Here is a 21447-nt window from a genome sequence, read left to right on the forward strand (position 1 = left end):
TATACTGCTGATTTTACATTGACAGAAAATGTTTGTGTTTTGAAGCATCTTTAATGTTGCTGAGTATAGTTCAAGGGGATGAATGTTAAATTCCTCGAGCAATTATAATTCTACATTTATCTCTTCGGATTTAAATAATGTCGTAGTAACAGTTTTCTCATTAACGAAAAAATCAAACAACAAACAAATGTTATTCTGTGACGAAATTTCGCATTTGCAATTTTTGCAGCAGCGAAAACTGTGACGCATAAAATTTAAATCAGTTTGTGAGGAAAGGATCTAGATACAGTCACCTCAATATAGAAAGACAGGGCTCCATGCTGAAATGAATGTGTAATGAAAAATAGCATATGCTGTTTTTCTGTTTAACTTAATGTCGCTAAACCAATAAAGTTGTTGTTTCTTTAGGACTGTGAAGTAAAATATAATTTTAAAATGCATTTGTTTTATACTCCACGTTTGTTTGAGCGCCAATATTTATTTTCTTAGTGGTTTCAAACTCTGGGATAGGTTTATATGTCTTAATTCAGGAAAACCTAGGGTTGATATTGTCGTTAACTTTAATGACATTGACAGATACATGACCTCAACTTACGTATCCCGTAATAAAAAATTCTTAAACGACGCAAACCTAACCACACAACGCAACGTAAGGTTCTCAAACATAACGTAACACATCCCACTCTAACCTAACCTAACCTAACCAAACCTAACCTCACCGAACCCAACCTAACCAAACCTAACCCAGCTTAACCTAACCTAACATTATCTGAGCCAAGTAACCTAACCTATTCTAACTTAACATAACCCAACCAAACCTAACCTAACCTAACAACAGCCGCTGGGCGTCCATCGCACCGCATTGAAAATGAAGCATGTTGCTGCAGAAAAACCGCAGCTATAAAATTATCGAACGTGCGCTCGCTTCCTACTGAAATAGTGCGTTACATTAATGTGACAAAACATCCGCTGCGTCCCAAAACCGCTCTTGCGCGTAGTGTCTCAGACGCTTTGACTTCTCTCATTATGCTAATGAAGTAAGCGGAATGATTAATTACAATTTCAAATGCAGTTGGCTCTTTATGACTAAGGTGGGCAAGGAGATGTTTCACTATGGCTTTGAAGTGTCTGCTCTTTGTTAGATGTTGTATCTGTACGAGCCATTCATATGCATTCAAATGGATTGTTTGTGCACCCTTGTACCGATCGAGGGCAGCACTGAATAGTAACTTTACTACAGTTTGTGACGGGGGTTGGACTGATCAATATTTCATCCCCTTTAGGTAGTAAGGTAGGGGTTGGTGTTGGATATAGGTGATGTTGGTGGACCTGCTTTTCTAGCAGGCTTGTCAGTTACTCTTGCGCTTCGTTCGTTCATACTCGACTGTTCTTGTCGCTCGCGTGAGGTCGTGTTATTCGCAGTCTTAGGCGGGAAGGAGCTGAATTGTCACCATGGTTGCAGTTGCCATCTGTTGCCTCTTGGTGCTTCTGGCAGTGTTCATTGTTCTAATTATCGTAGTGGGGCAGTCCATGGGAGAATCATAACCAAGTAAAATGCATGTAAGTGTGCACTTTATAACAGTGAGTAGTGCTTAGTATATCTTCAGGTTAGGAAATAAACTTGCAAACACTCACCATCTTGCCCTAAGGATTCTCATGGACTGAATTTAATATACCGGCTTTCGGGAGCAAGCCGTGTAGAATATTGAAGGTTTTGCAACTTTTCGGCGAACATTTCAGTTAACCAAAGGCCTTCCCTTGAGAGTGTAATGATTTCCGAAACGTTGGAAACCCTTCAACAGCCTAAGCAGCTTTTTCCCGAAAACAAATTATTTATTTCGTTCAGCGTGATTGAGTATACTTTTGTTACTGTAAACTTTCGTACACTTTGTTACTTCAAGCGAGCAGATAAACTAAGCACCGTTCTCAGATCACTGGCTTCACTTTCGATTTCGATCGAAGTAGGTCCGATCGTGGCTGAATTTTCGTTATTTAAATTTACCATTTCAAGGTTTTAAGTAGGTAACTTGTATTATGTAATATTACAAGTTAGTGTAGTCGTAAATTTAGTTCATACGCGAGCCTGATTCAACACGCACTAGTCTTTTCTCGAAGTTTGATTGACACTGAATTTAGAATAATGTTGATTTATATACATTGGCAAATACAAACCACGTTTCAGCGTAGTATTGACGTAATGTTTTAGACAGTTCTACTGTTTTGCAAGCATTCGCGTAGTTTTCAAATCGCGACTTTAAACCTTTCTATCTCGCTTGTATAACACATAAAATTTTATAGCATTATGTTTTAAATATGAGTTTGTATCTGCAGAAGTACGGAACGACAGTTTCTATACTAGGTAATAAAATAAATTACTTCGAACGTTTCTGTGAACTTGCTGTTTTAAAAGTTCATACGATTGTTAGTAATCTGCCTTAGACCAACATACATTTATTTACTATACTGCATGATTATACTGTGTTCGTCTTAGGTGCTCTCTTTGATAGACTACTCCCTAATCAGCTAGTAAAAATATAATTTTTCATTAGAACGCATGTTACTGTTATTATGTACATATTTTTTAGTAATTTGTAGGAGTACGTGCAGTATTTATTAGGCTTGCACAACTGTTAGTTTCGTGTTTATGGTAGTCATATTCTTTTACCACTTTTAAAAAGTATAGGCTTCAGCCAACTCACAGATGTGGTTGATATCTTTATATCTAATGTTGTAGTAGCATATTTTTTTCGCTTAGTCCTACATGAAAATGTAACTGAAACTATGTGTAACCGGGTAAACTTTAAGTTGTATAGACCTACCAATGTTTCGGAAGAATATGCTGCCTCCATCTGCAGGATTGAAGTAGGTAGTATTCTGATTGTGTACAAACTATTCGGAGGAACATGTCTCCTTCAGGGTTGAAGCGATAAATCTTCTGGTTGTGTATCAGCATTTCGGAAGCTTCCTTCATCCTCAGATATCGGTATTCTTCCAAAATGTTTATATACAACCAGCAACCCAGCAGACCACAATATGAGGGTTTCGAACTGTTCGATTTTGAGGGTAATTATGTCCCATGAAATGCATAATACATATAAATGTGATATGAAACATTAATTTGCGTAATAACGTAAAAATAGTGTTAGTCTTAGTATCATCACCATTTACATTCACAGTACTTTCTTATATTTGTTATTTAATGGGATAGTATATCTTTGGGAATTTACATGATTTGCAACTCTCAGAAAAATACGTAGAATACATAGAATGCGTAGAATTATTTATAACTTTTTAATATAACATGTTTCTTTTGAAGCTGACATTGGTGTACTGAGGTATCTGAAGTGCCTTACTGATATATATTTAAATCAATTTGTTTATTGAAAGTACTCCAAACACAGTTTTCGTTTCTTTCAATCTCCGTATGTTCTAGTATATTTAAAATCTTATGTTGTGCAATTCATGACATTTCTGTCACTTGTATGGTTTGAGGTTCTCACGACGGAGATGACGGTTGTGGTCTCCTAGATGGTGACGCCTTGTGTCCTTGTAGGTGACCACTAACTTTTCGGAGGGATGCATTTCCTCCATCTTCAGAGCGAAGTTCACGTCCCTCCGAAAAATTGGTATTTACAACCCAGAATACCACAGCTTATTACATCTGCCACTTTTGTTATATTTTTATACAACTGTATCCTTGTCCAATTTTTGGATTATTTTCTGTTTAATATATAATTAAGATTTCAGGTTTAGTATTAACATTTAGCTTATATATGCGTTAATTAACGGTATAATACTTAAAAGAAAATTGTCTAAATTAAATTTAATAACAAATTTTAATACACAAAAGTGCATTGTCTACTAAAACTGCGGGGAGATATGTAAGCAAACAAACGTCCCGACTTTTAATATAATTATAATTGCAGTAGAAGCAATAAAGCAGATTGCAGGTTCTTGATATTAAAGCCACAAGGCATAGGACCATCCAAACTTCTGTAATATAGCCGACGTGACAGCAGTGTTGACTTTCAGTATAGCGATTTTATTTAACCTGAACTGTTGTTGGAACTTCGTTCTCCTGTTTTATATACATATGCCTTACTCTGTTATTCTCCACTAGAAGGAAGTACGCCTAGTAGATCCTTTCTGAAGGTTGAAGTATTGAAGTCTGTATAAAATAAAAAGAAATAATTCTTGTTCTACACACAAGATACAGGTTTATACAGTGTTGAGTGTCTTCAAAGGGAGCAGATATCGTGAGGCTAATCAAAAGCAAAAGGTTAGCCTGGCTTGGCCATGTTGCAAGAATGGAAGGAAACAGGGTAACTAGAAGAGTGATGGAATGGAGACCGATGGGAAGAAGGATGAGAGGGAGACCACGGAAACGATGGATAGACGACGTGGAGGAGGATGTGAGGACGATGGGAGTAAGGGGATGGAGAAGAATTGTGAATGATAGGACAGAATGGAAAAAATTCATCGAACAAGCTAAGACCCACACAGGGTTATAACGCTATAAGAAGAAGAAGAAGAAGAAGTGTCTTCAAGGAAACACAAAACTTGTCATAGTATCGTTCTGCCTTTCTATTTCCTTCTCAGCTATCTGTGTAACAGACCAAATGTTGTCATAGATTTAGTTTGCAAAACCGATAAAGTTATGTGTCGGCACAATGCGTTTGTGTCTGATATGTCTTGTATAACTATGCCAAGCGAATTCTGTGGGCAAAGTAAACGTGGGGCTCAAATCCTCTCTGTGACCTTACATTCAGAGTTCCACTTGATAGGAAGATCCGAAGTAGCAGAGGCGGGATTGGTCTTCTTAATGCCACTGCAACTTTTTCTCACAGAACAATGGTCAAATGTGAGAAGTGGGTCAATGATGCGCTTGAATTGGTATGTGGATATAACAAGTTGCTTACGGTACATGTTAACCTTATTTTTCCGGCTAACATTTTAAGCACGAAAATTGTTATGCTCTCGTAGTTTATTGGTATTCCATACACGGGGACACAGTAGAAACAACCAGATAAAGTGCGTCGTTAGGCAGCTCCAGCCAGCTAGGCGCTCGTGTCAGTGTCAAACCTGACAACGCCTGGTTGCCTTCGGGTTGCGGTACATCATTCACTCTTGTTTAATGGAATTTTGATTATACTTTCTTATCCAACATGTGGTAAGATATCCATTATGTATGCAGCATAATTGTGATCTCCACAATGTACTATAAATATTCCATGTAAAGAGGTCTGCTGGGTGCAAAGGAACTTGGCTGCCCGTCTGCCTACACAGTTCGACTTCTTCGTGCCTGGTAAGAGAACCTCAGTAAAGCTGAGCTATCCCCTTGGTCGGCTCGCAGATCAATTAATTTTATAATCGAACTTTTCAGAATAAGTATTTCAGGCCTGGATACAGACACCCTAATCTCTCTCCTGTTTGCGTAGTTCGAAATTGTTGCAGTGTATTGTTCGACTTTTATTCTGCGGTTTTTATCGCAGTTCTCTTATTGCGTGTGTGTTTTCAGCATGTCTCTATATAGCCTCCATTTAGCATGTAATTGTCATGATGCATCAGTTATCGTCAACAAAGCAAAATATTTTGCTCACTTCATGTTGTTTGCCATTTTCATATAAACATAAACGAATAAACATTTCATAAGAAAATGGCGGTCTTCTGGGTTGTAGCGCAATGATCTCTGGTATATCGCAAGAACCTCTGAAATGTTTATAGACTTCTACCAAATGACGCGGCTCAACAACCCATAAGACAGCCATCTTCGGACTCCCCGCCTACTCCATGCATGATGCATAAGGTACCTACTTCAGTACACAGTCGGTTTAAAAATTGTGTTGGGGTACATACAGAATGCATCATCGCTGTTTTGGGACCACCCTGTGCAGACTTCAGATCAGTGACTATAGACTTTAGTGTCCTCTTGACTTTCTGTCGCGTCGGCCCAAATCCTACTAACAATGGGTACTTGTCATCTATGTTTCAAAAGCGATCACAAAGATGACTCTTCTCCTTGCTGATCCTGTACTTGTGTTCACAGAAGTCTTCATCAAACGTGTCTCATCATTATAATGTTCTATATTTTACTTGAAGGATGAGGAACTCAACAACTGCTGACACATTTTCGACGCTGTGGCTCTTGGAAATTATTTTATCTTTAATAGGTAATTATTGAGGTTGCATCCCTAATTAAAAAACAACCGAACTTTGAGTTCATAATTTACTAGATTCAAATATCAGCACCGAGAAAGGCTATCCTGACTGAAGGGTTTCGTGATTTTTCTCAATTCCGACAGGTAAATCTGGGGACAGTAGCGAAAATTATGCAACGTCTGCTTCCTTCTATACTCTTTCCAGTACATAATTTATGAATAAAGCTGTCATTCGACGCAAACTAGACTGACCTTCATCGTTAAATAAACAACACGTTCATCCGTTCTAGAACGGATTGGAGCTGTAATGTATTTTCGTTTGTAAAGGGGAACAGGAAACTTGGACGCGAGAAACGATGTTAGCGAGATCGTATTTAGGTTAGGTCGGAGGAGGTTACGGGTACATGCCTGATGAAAATGTTTGAAACAACTCCTGGAAATGAATATTTGGGCTAGCTGTGACGACCGACACTTGTATACTGGAAATGCCGGTTTGAATCTCGGCCGGGTTACTTGCTACACTGCTTCTTCAATATCCAGGTTAATTCCAGCATGGTATTAAAGTGGATCACAATTACCTTCTTATATGTTCTAGTCTGAGCTACCGACCGTTTTGGAATTGACGAAGAATTCTTGCAGGCAGTGTTGCATGTTGTTAAGAACTATTAAACCGTTATCTGATTCTTGGTTTTGTGCGGTCATTTATGATTGTATATAAAGTTTATTATCCTACTTTAGCTCATATTTGTTTCTGTAATTGCATTTTATGAACTCACTCCCTTCGTTATGGTCATTGACAAGCTAACAGTCGTTCAGCTAACACAGACATTCTGCGCCTTTTAGGAATCCCAATTCTTGGACCAAGGATTGTAATTAATCCCTTTTGGTGGACCGAACAGAATAGGCAGTTTCACCTGAAGACAGGAGCAGAGCCAGCCCTCGAAACGAACTAATTTATTTTTAGAATATTTAACGATGGACAAATCCACAGAAACAGCAATCTTGAATGGTACGTGTATACTTTTACACAATCGAAGTATCAGCGATATTTTATAGTTCTTTAATGAAGGAAGACGGCAGCTCGCAAAAATCATTCTATGGTGTTTAATAGCGGAGCTTTCGAATGTGAGTATGACGCATTAAATGTTGAATTTCCGCAGGGTAAATTTAGAACTCATACAGAATTCCGATATCCGCGTGACTAAGGAAGGGGTAACTATCGAAACTCAGAGACAATCTGACGAATACATGTACTTGTATACATCCTCTGACGAGAAGAATTTCGAATTCCTGGTACGGTAAGACTTGGGCCTGTCTTACGACGATAGTTCGAAGATTAAATTCTTAATAACTTTGTCATGCCTGTGGATAGAGATGGAGCATCTGAGTAACCACTTTCGAAAGAGGCTATAACATTGCGACGCCTCTTCCATCAACGTGATTCTACGAGAAAATGGGTTTGATGATTGTGGACGTAGACACGCGTCAACAAGTCGTTGGCGGAGAAGATGTAGCCTGCCATTAATATCACTCAGGCGGTAAACACATACAATTTTAATTGGAGGACTTTCAGAACATGAAGATGGAGCTAATAACGATATTCTGATAATGCAATTCATTTATTGCATCTATTACATTTAATCCTACGTGCAAAACAATTCAGTAATCAAGAAGAGTAGAAACGTATAATCTGCTGTGTAGTATCATATTTAAAAATGTTTTTATTTCACTATTTAGCACGCCACATAGTCTTTTTTATTTATTGTAGTTGCAAACTTGTTGCTGGCAGAGTTAATGAAGAACATAAGTATTTACTTATCAAAAGTAAACATGTGAACACTACATACATGTTATTTCTTTGAACTGCATTTGATTTGTCCTGCACCTCAGTTGAATGTTCTGATAAGACCTAGCTTATGCAGCACTCTACAAAAATGGGAATTTTCCTAGTTGCGTGACTGTCGGCTTCAAAATAAGAAATTTGCTCCGTGGAGCCAGAGTTTTTCGTGCGAACTTATAAATGAGGATAAAAAAGTTTGTACGTCCATTAGATACTAGTCCACATTACCCACAAAGGAGACGTGATTTAACACTTTCTGTATGCAGCGCCTTTTTAAAATAAAGCCCGTCTCGCACAACTTGTAGCAAGTATATATATGTATCTTTACACACCGATGCTCCTTTCTGCATGTTAACCTCGATGGACCAGCTTTATCTCTGCAGTCAACCGTGACGGATTGATACGAACATCCAACCCTGGAGTTCAGCGGTGTGGGTTGATAAATGCGTGTGCAAAGGAACGGGAGGTTTGATCTATTTAATCTCGGTTTTTAACCAGAGAAAGCAAGTTCCAAGGTAATTTACTCGTATAAGAAGTGTGTAAAACATGTTCTGAAAAGTTACGAAGTTGGAAGTTCGCAGTTTGGAATACTGTTTTCCCTTACTACGTAAAGGTACAGACGTTGGTGAACAAACTGCAACATGCAACCTAATGCTACTTAATTGTTTAAATACGTGAAATTAAACAGTAACAATAATTTTCGAAGGTATGCTTATTTCAGTTTCCACCGTACTTTGTGGTTAAGTGCTGTAGAATTTGCGAGAAAGTTTCTCATCTCGTTATTTAAATACCCCCCCCCCCCCCCCAATCAGTCGAAAAACAATGATCACTTGAGTAGGAATGACTCTTAGGACTGGAAATCAGGAAGAACAGAAGATGAGAGCGACGTTGTATGACCAGAAACAAGAACAAAATTTAAATACACGTTGGCCCCGAAACGTCTCTACAGCCACTTCAAGTTTATACTTTCACATGCTAAGATTCCCGGTCAAAATTCTTTTGTCAGTGTAGTACTTGTGACCCGGTGCAATTCAGAAATACTTTTGAAATTACGGATATGATCAGATATCTGGTACGACTCCTTGGGCGGGGGATGAACTCGACGCAGTGCAGGAGGCAGGACAGGACAACACAGAAAGACGAGGACAAACATCCATGCCTTGAGTGGGATTCGAACCCACGCCACAGACCGCGCGGCCAATGTGATCGACGTCATTAGTAGTAGTTATTTAATTTTCTTTATTATTCTACGAAAATTGCAACATTGTTTTCCTTATTTAAATATTCAGAAGTTGATTAAACCACAACAAATAATAAATGCTAGTTTACATTAAACTGTAGTGTATTGACAAGCTACGTAATGTGGTTTAACACACACGCATATACTTATGTAGTCCGGATTTGCATTGTATGGATTTGTTGAAAATAAACATAGCATGTAATATTTGTGTAATTTAGTAGCTAAAACGTAGGACATTTTAGTGTAGTTATTATTTTTTCAAATATGCTTACAAACATATTTAAATTTTTGTATAACGTGGTAATCTGCAGTAAATTTTGCACTACATAACATAGTAAGGTGGGGATACCAAATTTCAAAGTTTGTTAAAATCGTTTACCGTGAACATGTAAAATGTATCGCCTAATACCTTATTAAATTTTATAAGGTTTAATTACTTACGAAGTCAATTACTGCAGCTGACAGTATCGAAGTTTAGGTCATTAAGAATCTGCTTAATGATCTTAGAATATTTCATGGGTCTTCCTCTTATATCGAGGAAACTCATGACGTAGTGCCCTGAAACCACACTGTTGATACCTATATCTATCATATGTGATCCGCAAGTATTACAACAAACCAAATAACTAACTGAAGATGACTGTCGTCTGGGATGTTGCTCTGTGCTGTACAGTATCTTGAATTATTCCACGACCGCTTCCTTCCACATCCTTTCCAGTTTGTTATTCACTCTCTTTCGACGCTGTACAGACCGAGTCAATGAAAAAGTATCGTTAAATAAAATATACACAAAGTTAAAGAATTCTAATTTGCCAACCATAGATTAATCAACTAATTTTAATACACTTTGCCAACAATACATAACTCGTATAGTTTACAGACACGTTTCGATCTGTAGCAGTTCACTATCAGTGAGATGGTTAACTTGTAGCTGCCAGCTACACGGTGTGAGCAATTATAAGACGTCTAGTTTTGCAGTAAATTGGTAAATTGTAACTGGACAGGTAGTGTATCAAATCTAAAAGTTTGTGACGATGGTGAGTTATTTAAATAAAAAGTTCTTTGGATATTTTCCATCGTCTAATACAATAATAAAATAGAACGACGTTTCGGAGATGGGGCTCTATCTCCGTCTTCAGGTACATACTCTGTTGGGATTAGCTAGGGATTAGCTCTAACTGTTGGGCCCAACAGAGTAGGTACCTGAAGACGGAGATAGAGCCCCATCTCCGAAACGTCGTTTTATTTTATTATTGTACTAGACGATGAAAAATATCCAAAGAACTTTTTATTTAAATTGGACAGGTAGTGGCTATATAAATAATGGGACGACATACTGATATAATTTGTTTTTAACTGTCCGCAATGAAAATAGAGGAGTACTGACACTTCACTACAATATCGATTGGTCTGCTGCAATGACCAGATTATGGAGATGGGATGAGAACAGATCGGCTCAAATGAAGGTAGAGAGTTAGTGTATATATCCATTTAAATTTTTAATTGGTTTGTTCTTCCGTGCATTTGATATGTCGTACGTTTATTATTTCTGTCATCGTTAAATTATTTACAGTGGTGTTTAATCGCACGCTGCTTGGGGTTGTAGCATCGTGAAGCGCAGTGTTACAGATAACATTATCCCTGTGGGGAAGCTACGTCATGCAGACATTTCGCACACGAGAAATTACATAGTTTGCTCCCGTGATTGTGTAACACACGTGGATTGTGGGAAGTCGTCTGTAATTTTATTAGCCCTTCTCGAATTGGTTTTTATGATATGGAAATAAACGGGAAATTTAAATGGCATTAACTCGTTGTGTGAAACTGCAGCTGTGTTATCACCTACTCCACAGTGAGAAACCAGAATTTAGACCATAAAGTGAATTTGTGGCTCTGATATAATTTCCACAAAGCAGTAATTTTTCTTACCACCGTATGGTTACTAGCAGTATTGGTAATGAAGATTAGCGTGTTTCTGCGAAAAAATAAATTTGGTTTGAAATATCAGTTTTAACACCTTAAAATATCTGTCAGGACAGACAGGAAACGAAATAAATCAAATCCAAAATCGCAAGAAAAAATATATTCGTATGCGTTTTTATTTCAAATGGGGTCTGACTTTTTGTGCGTTTCTCTGCCTTCTTGATCGCTTTATTTTTAGACAACTGTAACTTGCATTCTTTCCTTAAAGTAAGACTCGATGAATCACACCCAAGACATCCTTTTATCAGTATTATCTTTAAAGGAACTTTATATGTAGCAGCAGTTGGTAACATTATTTTTGACTGAGTTTTACGTCAGTATTTTAATGTTTGTCTCCGTGGTTTTCTTCTGTCATAGTTTGAACTCCCTCTGTACGTATTTCTTGAATTAAGACTATGTCTTAACCTTTTTTGCTCGTAACAATCAAAGTAGTATTTCCTTCAGTCCAATTGACGCAAAAGTTTTTTTCCCCCCAAAACTCATACTTCAAAGTGTGAGAGATAATTGTAGCATTTGGAGGGATATTGTAATTTGTTCCGTTGCTTTTCGTTCTCAGAGTGAGGCGCCTGTGTAGGAATTCTTGGCGCTGCTCCAAGTTATTGCGCCCCTAAATACGAAAACACTTCTGCAGAGAGCACATTGTGCCTTTGCCAAAATTAAAATCTTTGTTTTCAATTCTGTGTAATTTAAATGAATTCTGTATTTTAACGGGAATGGAATATCTCTGTGGGATGTCAGTAGATAGTGATTCAGTATAATTTGCCTGGAGAGACTGAGGAAAAATCACGAAAACCCAAAGTCAGGATAACGGGCCCTGGTCAGAGATTCAAACCCAACGCCTATCGAATCTGAAGTGGGAGTCTTAACCACCTGCGTATGTTTGGGTTTTATTAGCCCAACCATTTGTTCTGAATATATTTAAAGTTTAGTCCTTCTGATGGTTTCTTTAGTGCTTTTATTGTCTGCGTCAGTTTACTTGGCGTCTGAAATCGATGATGACATTAATTTGGCTGGGATCGTTACGGCTTGGTTTATGCAACGGGTCGGAAAAGCAAGTATTCACGGTTAAAAAATATAAGAAAAAAACCCACGCGCGGCCGTGTTCGCTCCATTTTTACGCACGCACACTTCTCATACAGCACTTTGCAGCAACAGATAAATGCTATTTTGGACAACACTGCTGAGCAGAGCAGGCGCGCAACGCGTCTTTTCCTGCTTCCTTTCTGTAAGACGTCAAGATAAATGATGCAGTCAAAAATTGATTTTACTTTCAGTTGGCGTACGGTGAATTATTTTTCGTTCTCCCTTTCTTGCTACAAGATTCAGAGTCAACCACGTGCTATATTTTTGATATTGTTGTTTCTCTTTTTAATTTTTTATTCCTTTATACTCTGTCATTAGTAAACATTGAATATATTATATTTTGTACTTAATTTAATAATGTAATTTATAAATCTTGAGTTCCGTTTTCATCTGACAGATATTTCTGTTGAAGATTTCTGTCTTCTGGGTTATTGCGCTGTGTAGTCTGGCCGATGTTTACCGACGTTTCAGAGGTCATACAGCCTCCGTCATCAGGGCGATGAGTATGAAGATTTCTGTCTTCGGGGTTGTTGCGCTGTGTAGTCTGGTCGATGTTAACTAACGTTTCAGAGGTCACACTGCCTCCATCATCAGGGCTATGAGTATGAAGATTTCTGTCTTCTGGGTTGTTGCGCTGTGTAGTCTGGTCGATGTTTACCAACGTTTCAGAGGTCATACTGCCTCCGTCATCAGGGCGATGAACAACAACCCAGAAGACAGCAATCTTCATACTCACCGCTGTGAAAACCTCAAATCTTGCAAATATTTCTGTTGTCGCAACGACTTTCAAAGGACAAAAAACATCAGAACTTGGTGGTCCAGGTGTAAGCGCTGTCTTGTGCAGCACTACGATGTTTCCACGCCATGTACAACCCGTACCATCTCACATCATGCCGCACATTCCCTTTGTCGACCATAATTTTCGTCTTCACTGTGATCTCGTTGTCGGGAGCAAAATCGAACTGAGGTGAGGATCATCTAAGACAATACCTGGAGGAATAAACCGCAGCCCAATAGGATTAGCCATTGATGTTACAAATTACATCCAATTCAGCTCTGGTCTGAGATAAAGGTCTTTGGTGACCTCGATGAGCTCGTGAACGTATTAAATATTTCACACTTCACAATTTATCTTTGACCGACACGTAAAAAGCTGTTTTGTTAGCCTAGCAGTAGTTCGCTACCTGTCCTCAGTCTGATATGATCTTCTGTTAACTGGGTGTTATTATTTACTTAATTATAGCTGTGTTATATTTCAGTTTTATATATTATGTATTAGTTCTAATGAGGAATACATATTTCTTTTTTTATTTGATATTGGGAACTAGGAGTCTGAATGTTGTCATAGCACTGGATGGATTTTGTTCTCATTGCCAGTAACGACATGAGATCAGCGAGGACTTCTGGGCAGAACTCATGCATATTTTGATATTGCACAAACTGCCAATGTTGTAAATCTTGTGCTGTTAATGTCTTGTATATGTTATGTGAATTCATAACTCAAAAAGAAAAATGCAATTTAGCTCATGGTTTATCCTGCTGGACCTGCTCGCAGATGGTCACTGGATCGAACAGTAGTCACTCTGAGTTTTATTATCTAATTGTAAATGTGCTACATTTTTCTTAACGTAATTCATTTTAGTTTATTTGTGTTTTTAATTATTTTAACTTAGTTTTGTTTTTCATTCCGTTTTTGTGCTCGACTGTTGGCAACCGTTTTGATCAAGGAAATGAGTTAATGGTTATCATTATCATCATCATCATTATTATTTTCTATTTTCTTTACTTGAAGGACATTTTGTGAAGTGCAGGTTTTGTCTGTGCTAAATTTGTTCTATTTTACATTGAAGATTCGCACCAAGCCATGCTGTAGGAAAGCTTGGAGCTCTTCTTTGTCATGCGCCCATACAACAAAGATATCGTCTATATATCTATTCCAGAGTGCTGGTTTCTTGGTCGCTGGCCTTACAGCCTGCTGTTCAAAAAGCTCCATGCAGAGGTTAGCTGTCACAGAAGCGAGAGGCGACCCCATGGCCACACTGTCTCCTTGGTCGTAGAAGGAGCCATTGTATGAGGGGAAATTATTTTTCTGTCTATTTTCGAGGTCCGGTCTGTGTTGAGCTTGTTTTAGATTGGATCGCTCAGTAACTCTTCTATAAGTTTCAAACATTTGACACAGCACGAGAAGATTTTATTGATTTGTAGCTGTTGACGTATAAACACTAAAGCAAATACAATTTGTAGTTTAATTTTTAATATATTTTCTTACAAACTTTTAAACTTTTAGCTCCAGAGGTTCCTTACTTATACCATAAAACTCAAATCTGAATATATTACGAAAATCCTATGCAGTCGTCATGTGGTTTTACGATGTACCGCAAAGCTACTTGACCAGATACCACGTAAGTTTCTGCGTTTGCCATGTTAGTATCGAATTCAGGAAACTTAGAATTACGAGACTGGGGCGTTCTCAGATAGCATAAAGTTTATATCAGATTTCTTGATATCGGTCAGTTGATGCAGAAGTTTAGAAGGGGGCAGATACATGCAGAAACGGAATTGTAATAACAAAGTCTTCTTCTTCTTCTTAAAAAAGTGAAGTTTGGCTCAAAATTGTTATGTGAAGCGAACAGAGAAAAGATATGTACAGGCTTATATAACTGAGTAAGTCCATGGTGCTAAGTTCTTCTTAAGAAGCTAATAGTCGCGCGGCTAATCAAGAAATCTCAAGTATTTTATGGAATCCGAAGGTTTATTAACCGTGTTTAAAAGAGCCCGCCACTGGTCCCTGAATTCAGACTGATGCATACATATTAATATTATCTTTCCATCTACGCCCAGGACTTCCAACTGATTCTTTCTTAAACGTTTTTTGATCAAAACTGAATTCACATGTATCCAGTTCGTGTACACGTCTCAGTAATGTCGTCCTCCTTTTACAGACTTCATAGGTTCAAACATTTATTTTATTTTATTTTATTTTGAAATATTGAATGGCCTGTTTCGAATTCTTTAAGTTTATCAACTGGCTCCTGAATAGTTACATAAGCTGCAATTATACATTATTATGGTGCATAAATTGATATGATCGGTGATTTATATCGTTAAAGTTTAGTTAAGCTTGTGTTATAAAATGATAAAGATATACTGTAAAATTTGTCTTATGTTTATCTTGAACAGTGATCTAAGTCGCTGTTAAGCGTGTGTTTTAGATGTTCGTATATTATCTTCCCGTCTTTCTGTGAAGGATGGATATATGCAGTTTTCTTTGTGATGTATCTATAAATTATGAACTTAGTGGACTATCTGTGTGTGTTTTGTTTGATAGGTCGAGAGTGGAACTTCTCGTTTTGTGGAGACGGACAATGTACTACTTTTATCGTTAAAGTATTGCTGTATAACGCTTAAATATAACACTACAACTAATTTTAAACAGTAATTAGTAAGCAAGATGCGTTCTTAAGGAAAAACGTTGGACCGATTTAGATCTGAACTAGATTTATTCTTAATTCGTTTATTATGCCATATCAGTTCGAGCAAAGTTACACGATCCGAAGAAAACTTTCGTTGGAGAAGAGTTAGCATGCATTTTCGCAGAGTTGTCTAAATAATTAATCGTTTTCTTTGCCTCTTTCAAGAAATCAATGTCTGTTAAGAGGATTTGTATTCGTTGTTTGCACAAAAGGCATAAAATTCCCATATAATTGAAAAATGTGTCTGTCTATTCGTGCTAAGTTTTCAGCTCCGAAGCTTCTCAACGAATGCTGATTAAAGTTGTTATAGGGTGACTACAATAAACGTTTTTGGGCTTTTATTAGTAACTGCCCAGAGTAATCCCTACATTACATAAAACTCATAAAACATTTTAAAACACCGTTTTAAAAATTAAATTGAAACGCAATACAAAATGTATTTCGCATTGTAACCTTCAAATGTTATTTGAAATATCTGGTACAGGCTATATTAAAGGAAATAAGAGGAAATATATTTTATGAATTTATACAGTGTTGCATCTGTAATCTCATTAAATTTGCAAATTAGGTTTTTATTTGCAACGAAAGAACATCAAGATCTATAAAGAATCACTATTCTTAAATAAGTATTTGGAAAATAATATATGTTTTTTTGTTCGTACACTGAAATTTTGCGTATGACTTCACGTTAAAAAATGTACTTGGGAGAATCATTTTTAACAGCACAGAAGAATATGTATGTGCGATGCTGGTTACAAGATACATAAATGTTTAAGTCACGTACGTTGCGCCCGTATTTAGTGTCAAGTCTGACTGATTGAATTTTCAGTGACAAAATCACTCGTAATTACTCCTGCTGACGCTCCATGCATTGTTCGCGCAGGCGTGCTGATTTCATGTGTCCTGGAATAATTTTGATGAGAAAATTAACTAAGAGCTGATAATAACTATAATAATCAGTTTAAGCCAGTGGACCACTAAGTTAGTTCCATAAACTTCAACCTGCCATGTTATATGTATACCTTCAGATTTACTGATAAAGATTCTGTCCGTTTTAAACAGCCACTGTGGCATGAGGTGTAACTTGCTTGCCCTGGTGCTGTCAGAATGTGTGGTTGTTACAGTTTCTCGTATGTCTTCCGTCTGACGTCATTCGCTTAGTTGCGGCTTACGGTTAGGTACGATAGAAATTCTTAAGACAGCGCTTCTCAATTTTCTTTTGTCCATGAACCCTTTTAGTCTTGATAAATACTGACGGAGCCCCACAACAAAAAATGAAGCAACGCACAGCGTTTCTACGGCCAGAATAATGATGTCACATTTTTATGTCCTTCTACTAGACTCCGAAGCATTACAGAATTGTATGTATGGGTTCGATTTCCGGCAGAGCCAGGAATTTTTACGCTCTTCATTTACGAAAACCCCTGATTATGTTGAGCAGATTCCCGATTCAAGGTCCGTTTCATGAAGTCCAAATAAAGATGTGGTTGTGTTTGAAGTGAGAAGAAGACACTTTCTCTGGTGAATGACATTTAAGAATCACTAAATGTTAAGATTTTTAAAGGCTACTTTTCCTTTTGTTTGAACAGTCTCTTGTAAACGTATCGTCCATTTTCAAGGTGGCGCTAAAGTGCTAGATACTTGGTACTACAGTTTACGAAATATTATTTATTACTGTTTTTAAAAGTCAAATCCGCTTATAGAAATTGGTTTTATTGCATGAGCAGAGACATACAAATACTCCTACACACTTACAAAAACACATTTGTCATTTATGTAAATAATTCATGACTGGAAGAAGATGCGCCTGTAATATAGTCTACTTGCACACGAAGTGGCGTACACACACTGCCAGATTTCCCGTGATGTAATAGGGATATGAAATTTCGCTCCCTTTACCTTCAAACCTTCTGAATACATGAAAAAGATTTTTCAAGATTTGAAATAAATTGAGAATGTGCTGACAGTAGTGGTATTCCAGCTTTATAAATTCTGCGCTGGAATAGACAGACGTAATCTTTTTAAAGTTGTTGTCGAGGGACTGCTGGTCGATGCAGATGAGCAGCCGAGCTCTGAAACGTTTGCCGCCCAGCGGTAAAGATTTTTAATCGAATCACATCTCCGTCACAACTGCGGTCACATCTATTTACGCAGAGCCTCAGATATTGAAACACAAATTGCTGCGTGTTTCATGCCGCAGAATTATGAACCACCTCTTGAATTTTGTCCATTGCGAGTTTCAGTGGGACTTGTGGTATCGATATGAACAAATTCATATCAATCTTAGTTAGAAAATATCAAATTAGTGAATCGTTTGGGAGACTTATAGAGGATAATATTAAATTAGATAGAGGAATGCATGAAGGTTTGTGTGGTGAGGGATCCTTTAATAAATGCAACTTTTATTGAGGTAATGAAACTATCAACATGACGACCTCGCAAAATATTTTTATGTGTTTATAGTTTATTAATATTTCACCATAGCTATGAATTTAATGTGTGACGAACACTTATGCTAGTAGCGCAAGCTGTATTAGTCTTTGGGAATGCTAAAATTCTCCATTCAAATACAACAGATTAAAATTTTTATTTCATGTAAATGGTGTTCTCACAATATTAAAAATGCTCAAAGGGATGGCGTGCTGAGTTAGCTTAATGTTGTTTGTTTGCACTCCGTACATTCAATTAGTTCTACATGTACGAGCAACCTGAAATCTAAATTACATTTGAAACGCTCGCTGTTCTTGTAGGTTGCTTGACACGAGCGTTTGCGTACTTTATTGTTCTAAAAGGCGTGTACACGGATTAGTACGAGATGGTTCTGCCACATTTAATGGCTGTGCATGTAAACAGAAAATCAAATTTAGAAAAGCAGTCGGGGAGATTTTGTCCAACAGCTCTAGATTATTGCAGAATCAGGCAAAGCACAGTTGAGATAAATCCTGTTTAAACAAGCTGTCCTTCGTCCTACGTGATGAAGGATGCAAGATATTGCGTTCTACCTGGAACACTTGTCATATTTATGGAAACATGCATTATGGACGTTCTTCTGCCTTATTTCAATTACTGATTTACAATATTTGTTTTGAATTGGGCAGACAATGTCTGAAAGCTTTGCCGATTAAATTTATGCTTTACAAGATCTAATTTAAACCATGATTAAAACATATGAAAGCTTCTGGACTTTTGGAGTGAAAGGGAGACGGACATTGAAAGCAATGAAAATGTATTCTAATTTAAATTAGTATATTGTAACCTGAAAATCTTACAGCAATTACGTTTCATCGCATGAGAAATTTTGTAATACTTATTCAAAAATGTTACAGAACCAAGAGCGGGAAACTTTAATGAAGCGCCTTTGTTTGGCCCCAAGTCAGATAAGTCAAAGTGCATAATGAATGTTTGTAATTTAACGGCTGGGGGGGGGGGGGGGGGGTGACTGTGGTGACGATGCTGGTAGAATAAAGTTATTGTATTTTGCCAATGTGACATTCAGACACAGACACTGTCATTCTCTTTAGAGAGAGTAAGAGTTTTCTTACACCGACTGAAACATTGTTCGACCAGAGCCCTTCGCCACGCCACGCCCTGCCCTGCCCTGAACTGCTCTGCCCCCCCCCCCCCCCCCCGTGTCTTCCGTACAGCTCCCTCCATCAGAGTCCCCAGTGCTACTGTTTCGTACTTCTTCGTGAATGGATTGAATATAGCTATACCATGTTTCAGGCAGCTTTACAAAATATTGATAAACGTCATACCAGAGAGTTTGACGATAGTTGCAAAAATATGAACTTGTGCAGACACCAGCGAGATATCTGCGACTGATGGAGTGATGGATGATGCATGTCTTATATATATATATATATATATATATATATATATATATATATATATAGTATGCTTCAATTACTTTTGATTCTCCTCTTTTTATAGCATACATAGATATATGTCTAGCTTTCTTTTTCAGTTTTATATGCGAGGGTTTTTATCCTGAAGGATGGTGAAGGGGAAATGGGATATTAGACATATCATATCTATTTGTAGGGTAATCTTAGACGCAAGAATTACAACTAAATTCACGTGTAGACAACTCAGTACATTGCGTGTGTGTATCTTATTGTTTATGAATTTAAATGGGTCTTAAAGTGATATTATGTAAGGATATAGACTGGATTCATGATACATAAGTGATATATTCCACTTATTTAATCGGATACGTGTTTATAAAATCCACGTGTTTGACAAGTGTGGTATATTAATTTGTTTAAATGATTATTTCTTAACGATATTAATGAAACATGCTAAAAAATATTGCAACCCTATCATAAGCTGGTGCATGGAAGTGTTTATCCAACAGAGTGATACACATCAGAACGCACATACAAATCTCGAGATCTGTATCTACAAATATATTACACCTGTAACAAATTTAAGTACATGATTTGTGACAGTTTTACAAATTTTATTGTCGCCACAAATGTTACTACCACTACTACTACTACCACCATTGACACATTACCTAGTAACTATGATACTAACAAACGAACACCATTGTTTGTGTAAATGTTGTAGCAGTATTATGGCGAAACGTATGTTAACTTCTGCCACACTACATGGCTCAGCAACCTACAAGACAGTCATCATTTTACTTGCCGCCGCGAGAACATAAAATTTATCTTGTTTGTTGGTAGTTTAATTCTTGTCCGGCAGTAACTGTTACAATGTAGCAAAGCTTGAAAACCGCATCATAACTTTATAGATACATTGTATTTTATGTGAGCCCTGATGCAACATACGATGTGCCGGTTTTGTAGAACTTCAACGCTATGTACGCTGTAACTGCGAGTACAGCTAAAACTCGCTTGTCGCCTGAAGCTTTCGGATTAGACTAAACGTGTTACAGTAGAGTCAGAGAAGTTGCCGCACAAGCACGGCGAACTTCCAAACCAACTTACAGCGGATTCTGAAACGACCTTACTCTCGCCATGTCGGGAAAAATTCCAGTTAGCACAAATACTTTCAGACAATAATATTGTGTAGTGCATACCAAGTGCATCTATGTGTTGATGACTGAACTATCGAAATAGAAATTTGTGTACATTGTTACTGAGCTGTACGCACATTATAGTATTCATTGTTAGTAAGTCTTCATTTATTTACTCTTTACTTATAACTAGTAGACTTATGTTTTATACACTGGATGAAATTTATTGCTCAAGGATAGCAGAATAAAGTTGAAAAATCCCTATAATGAAGATAAATTGAGCCACATGTGTTGTACAGAGTATCTACAATGAAACGCCCGAATTTTATCGTATTCTCAGGAAGTAAGGAATAGAGATATGGCCTCACAATGGACTTAAACTCATAAAACCACACAACTCGCGCCTTCTTCTGAGCTGACGCCATCTTTGCGTGAAATGACAACAGCGCCCCAACGGTGGCCCGTGAGGTAGCCTAAAAATTTAGGAGGAAATTTGAACTACTGTAGTACGCAGGAGACCCTTACCCTTAGACCTGAAGGGAAAAAAAAGCCTATTTTTAAAACTCATCAAAATCAGGGAGTTTCATTGTAGATACCCTGTATTACTGGAACTGTTCAGCTCGTCTTCAAATAATCTGTATGACAACCATAAAATATGAAATTGTAAGAATAGGCTATGTCTGAGAATT

The 21447-nt window shown here is 37.4% G+C and overlaps 1 protein-coding gene across 9 annotated transcripts in view; it reads left to right on the forward strand.

The window, feature by feature from the left end:
* Positions 1–21447, forward strand: part of LOC110827201 (cubilin) — a 94268-nt gene that overhangs the window by 37888 nt on the left and 34933 nt on the right. The window contains exon 1 of one of the 9 annotated variants that reach the window (XM_022058642.2): positions 1356–1560. The exons of the other annotated variants lie outside the window; for them this stretch is intronic. The gene's annotated coding sequence lies outside the window, so the exon portion shown is untranslated. Of the gene's footprint in view, positions 1–1355; positions 1561–21447 lie in introns of those variants that run through there. 9 annotated transcript variants of the gene reach the window in all.

This window comes from Zootermopsis nevadensis, unplaced genomic scaffold (genome assembly GCF_977971745.1).
Source record: "Zootermopsis nevadensis isolate Lab colony 2312 unplaced genomic scaffold, Znev_1.0 Znev_ptg000030l, whole genome shotgun sequence".
Classification (NCBI taxonomy): domain Eukaryota; kingdom Metazoa; phylum Arthropoda; class Insecta; order Blattodea; family Termopsidae; genus Zootermopsis; species Zootermopsis nevadensis.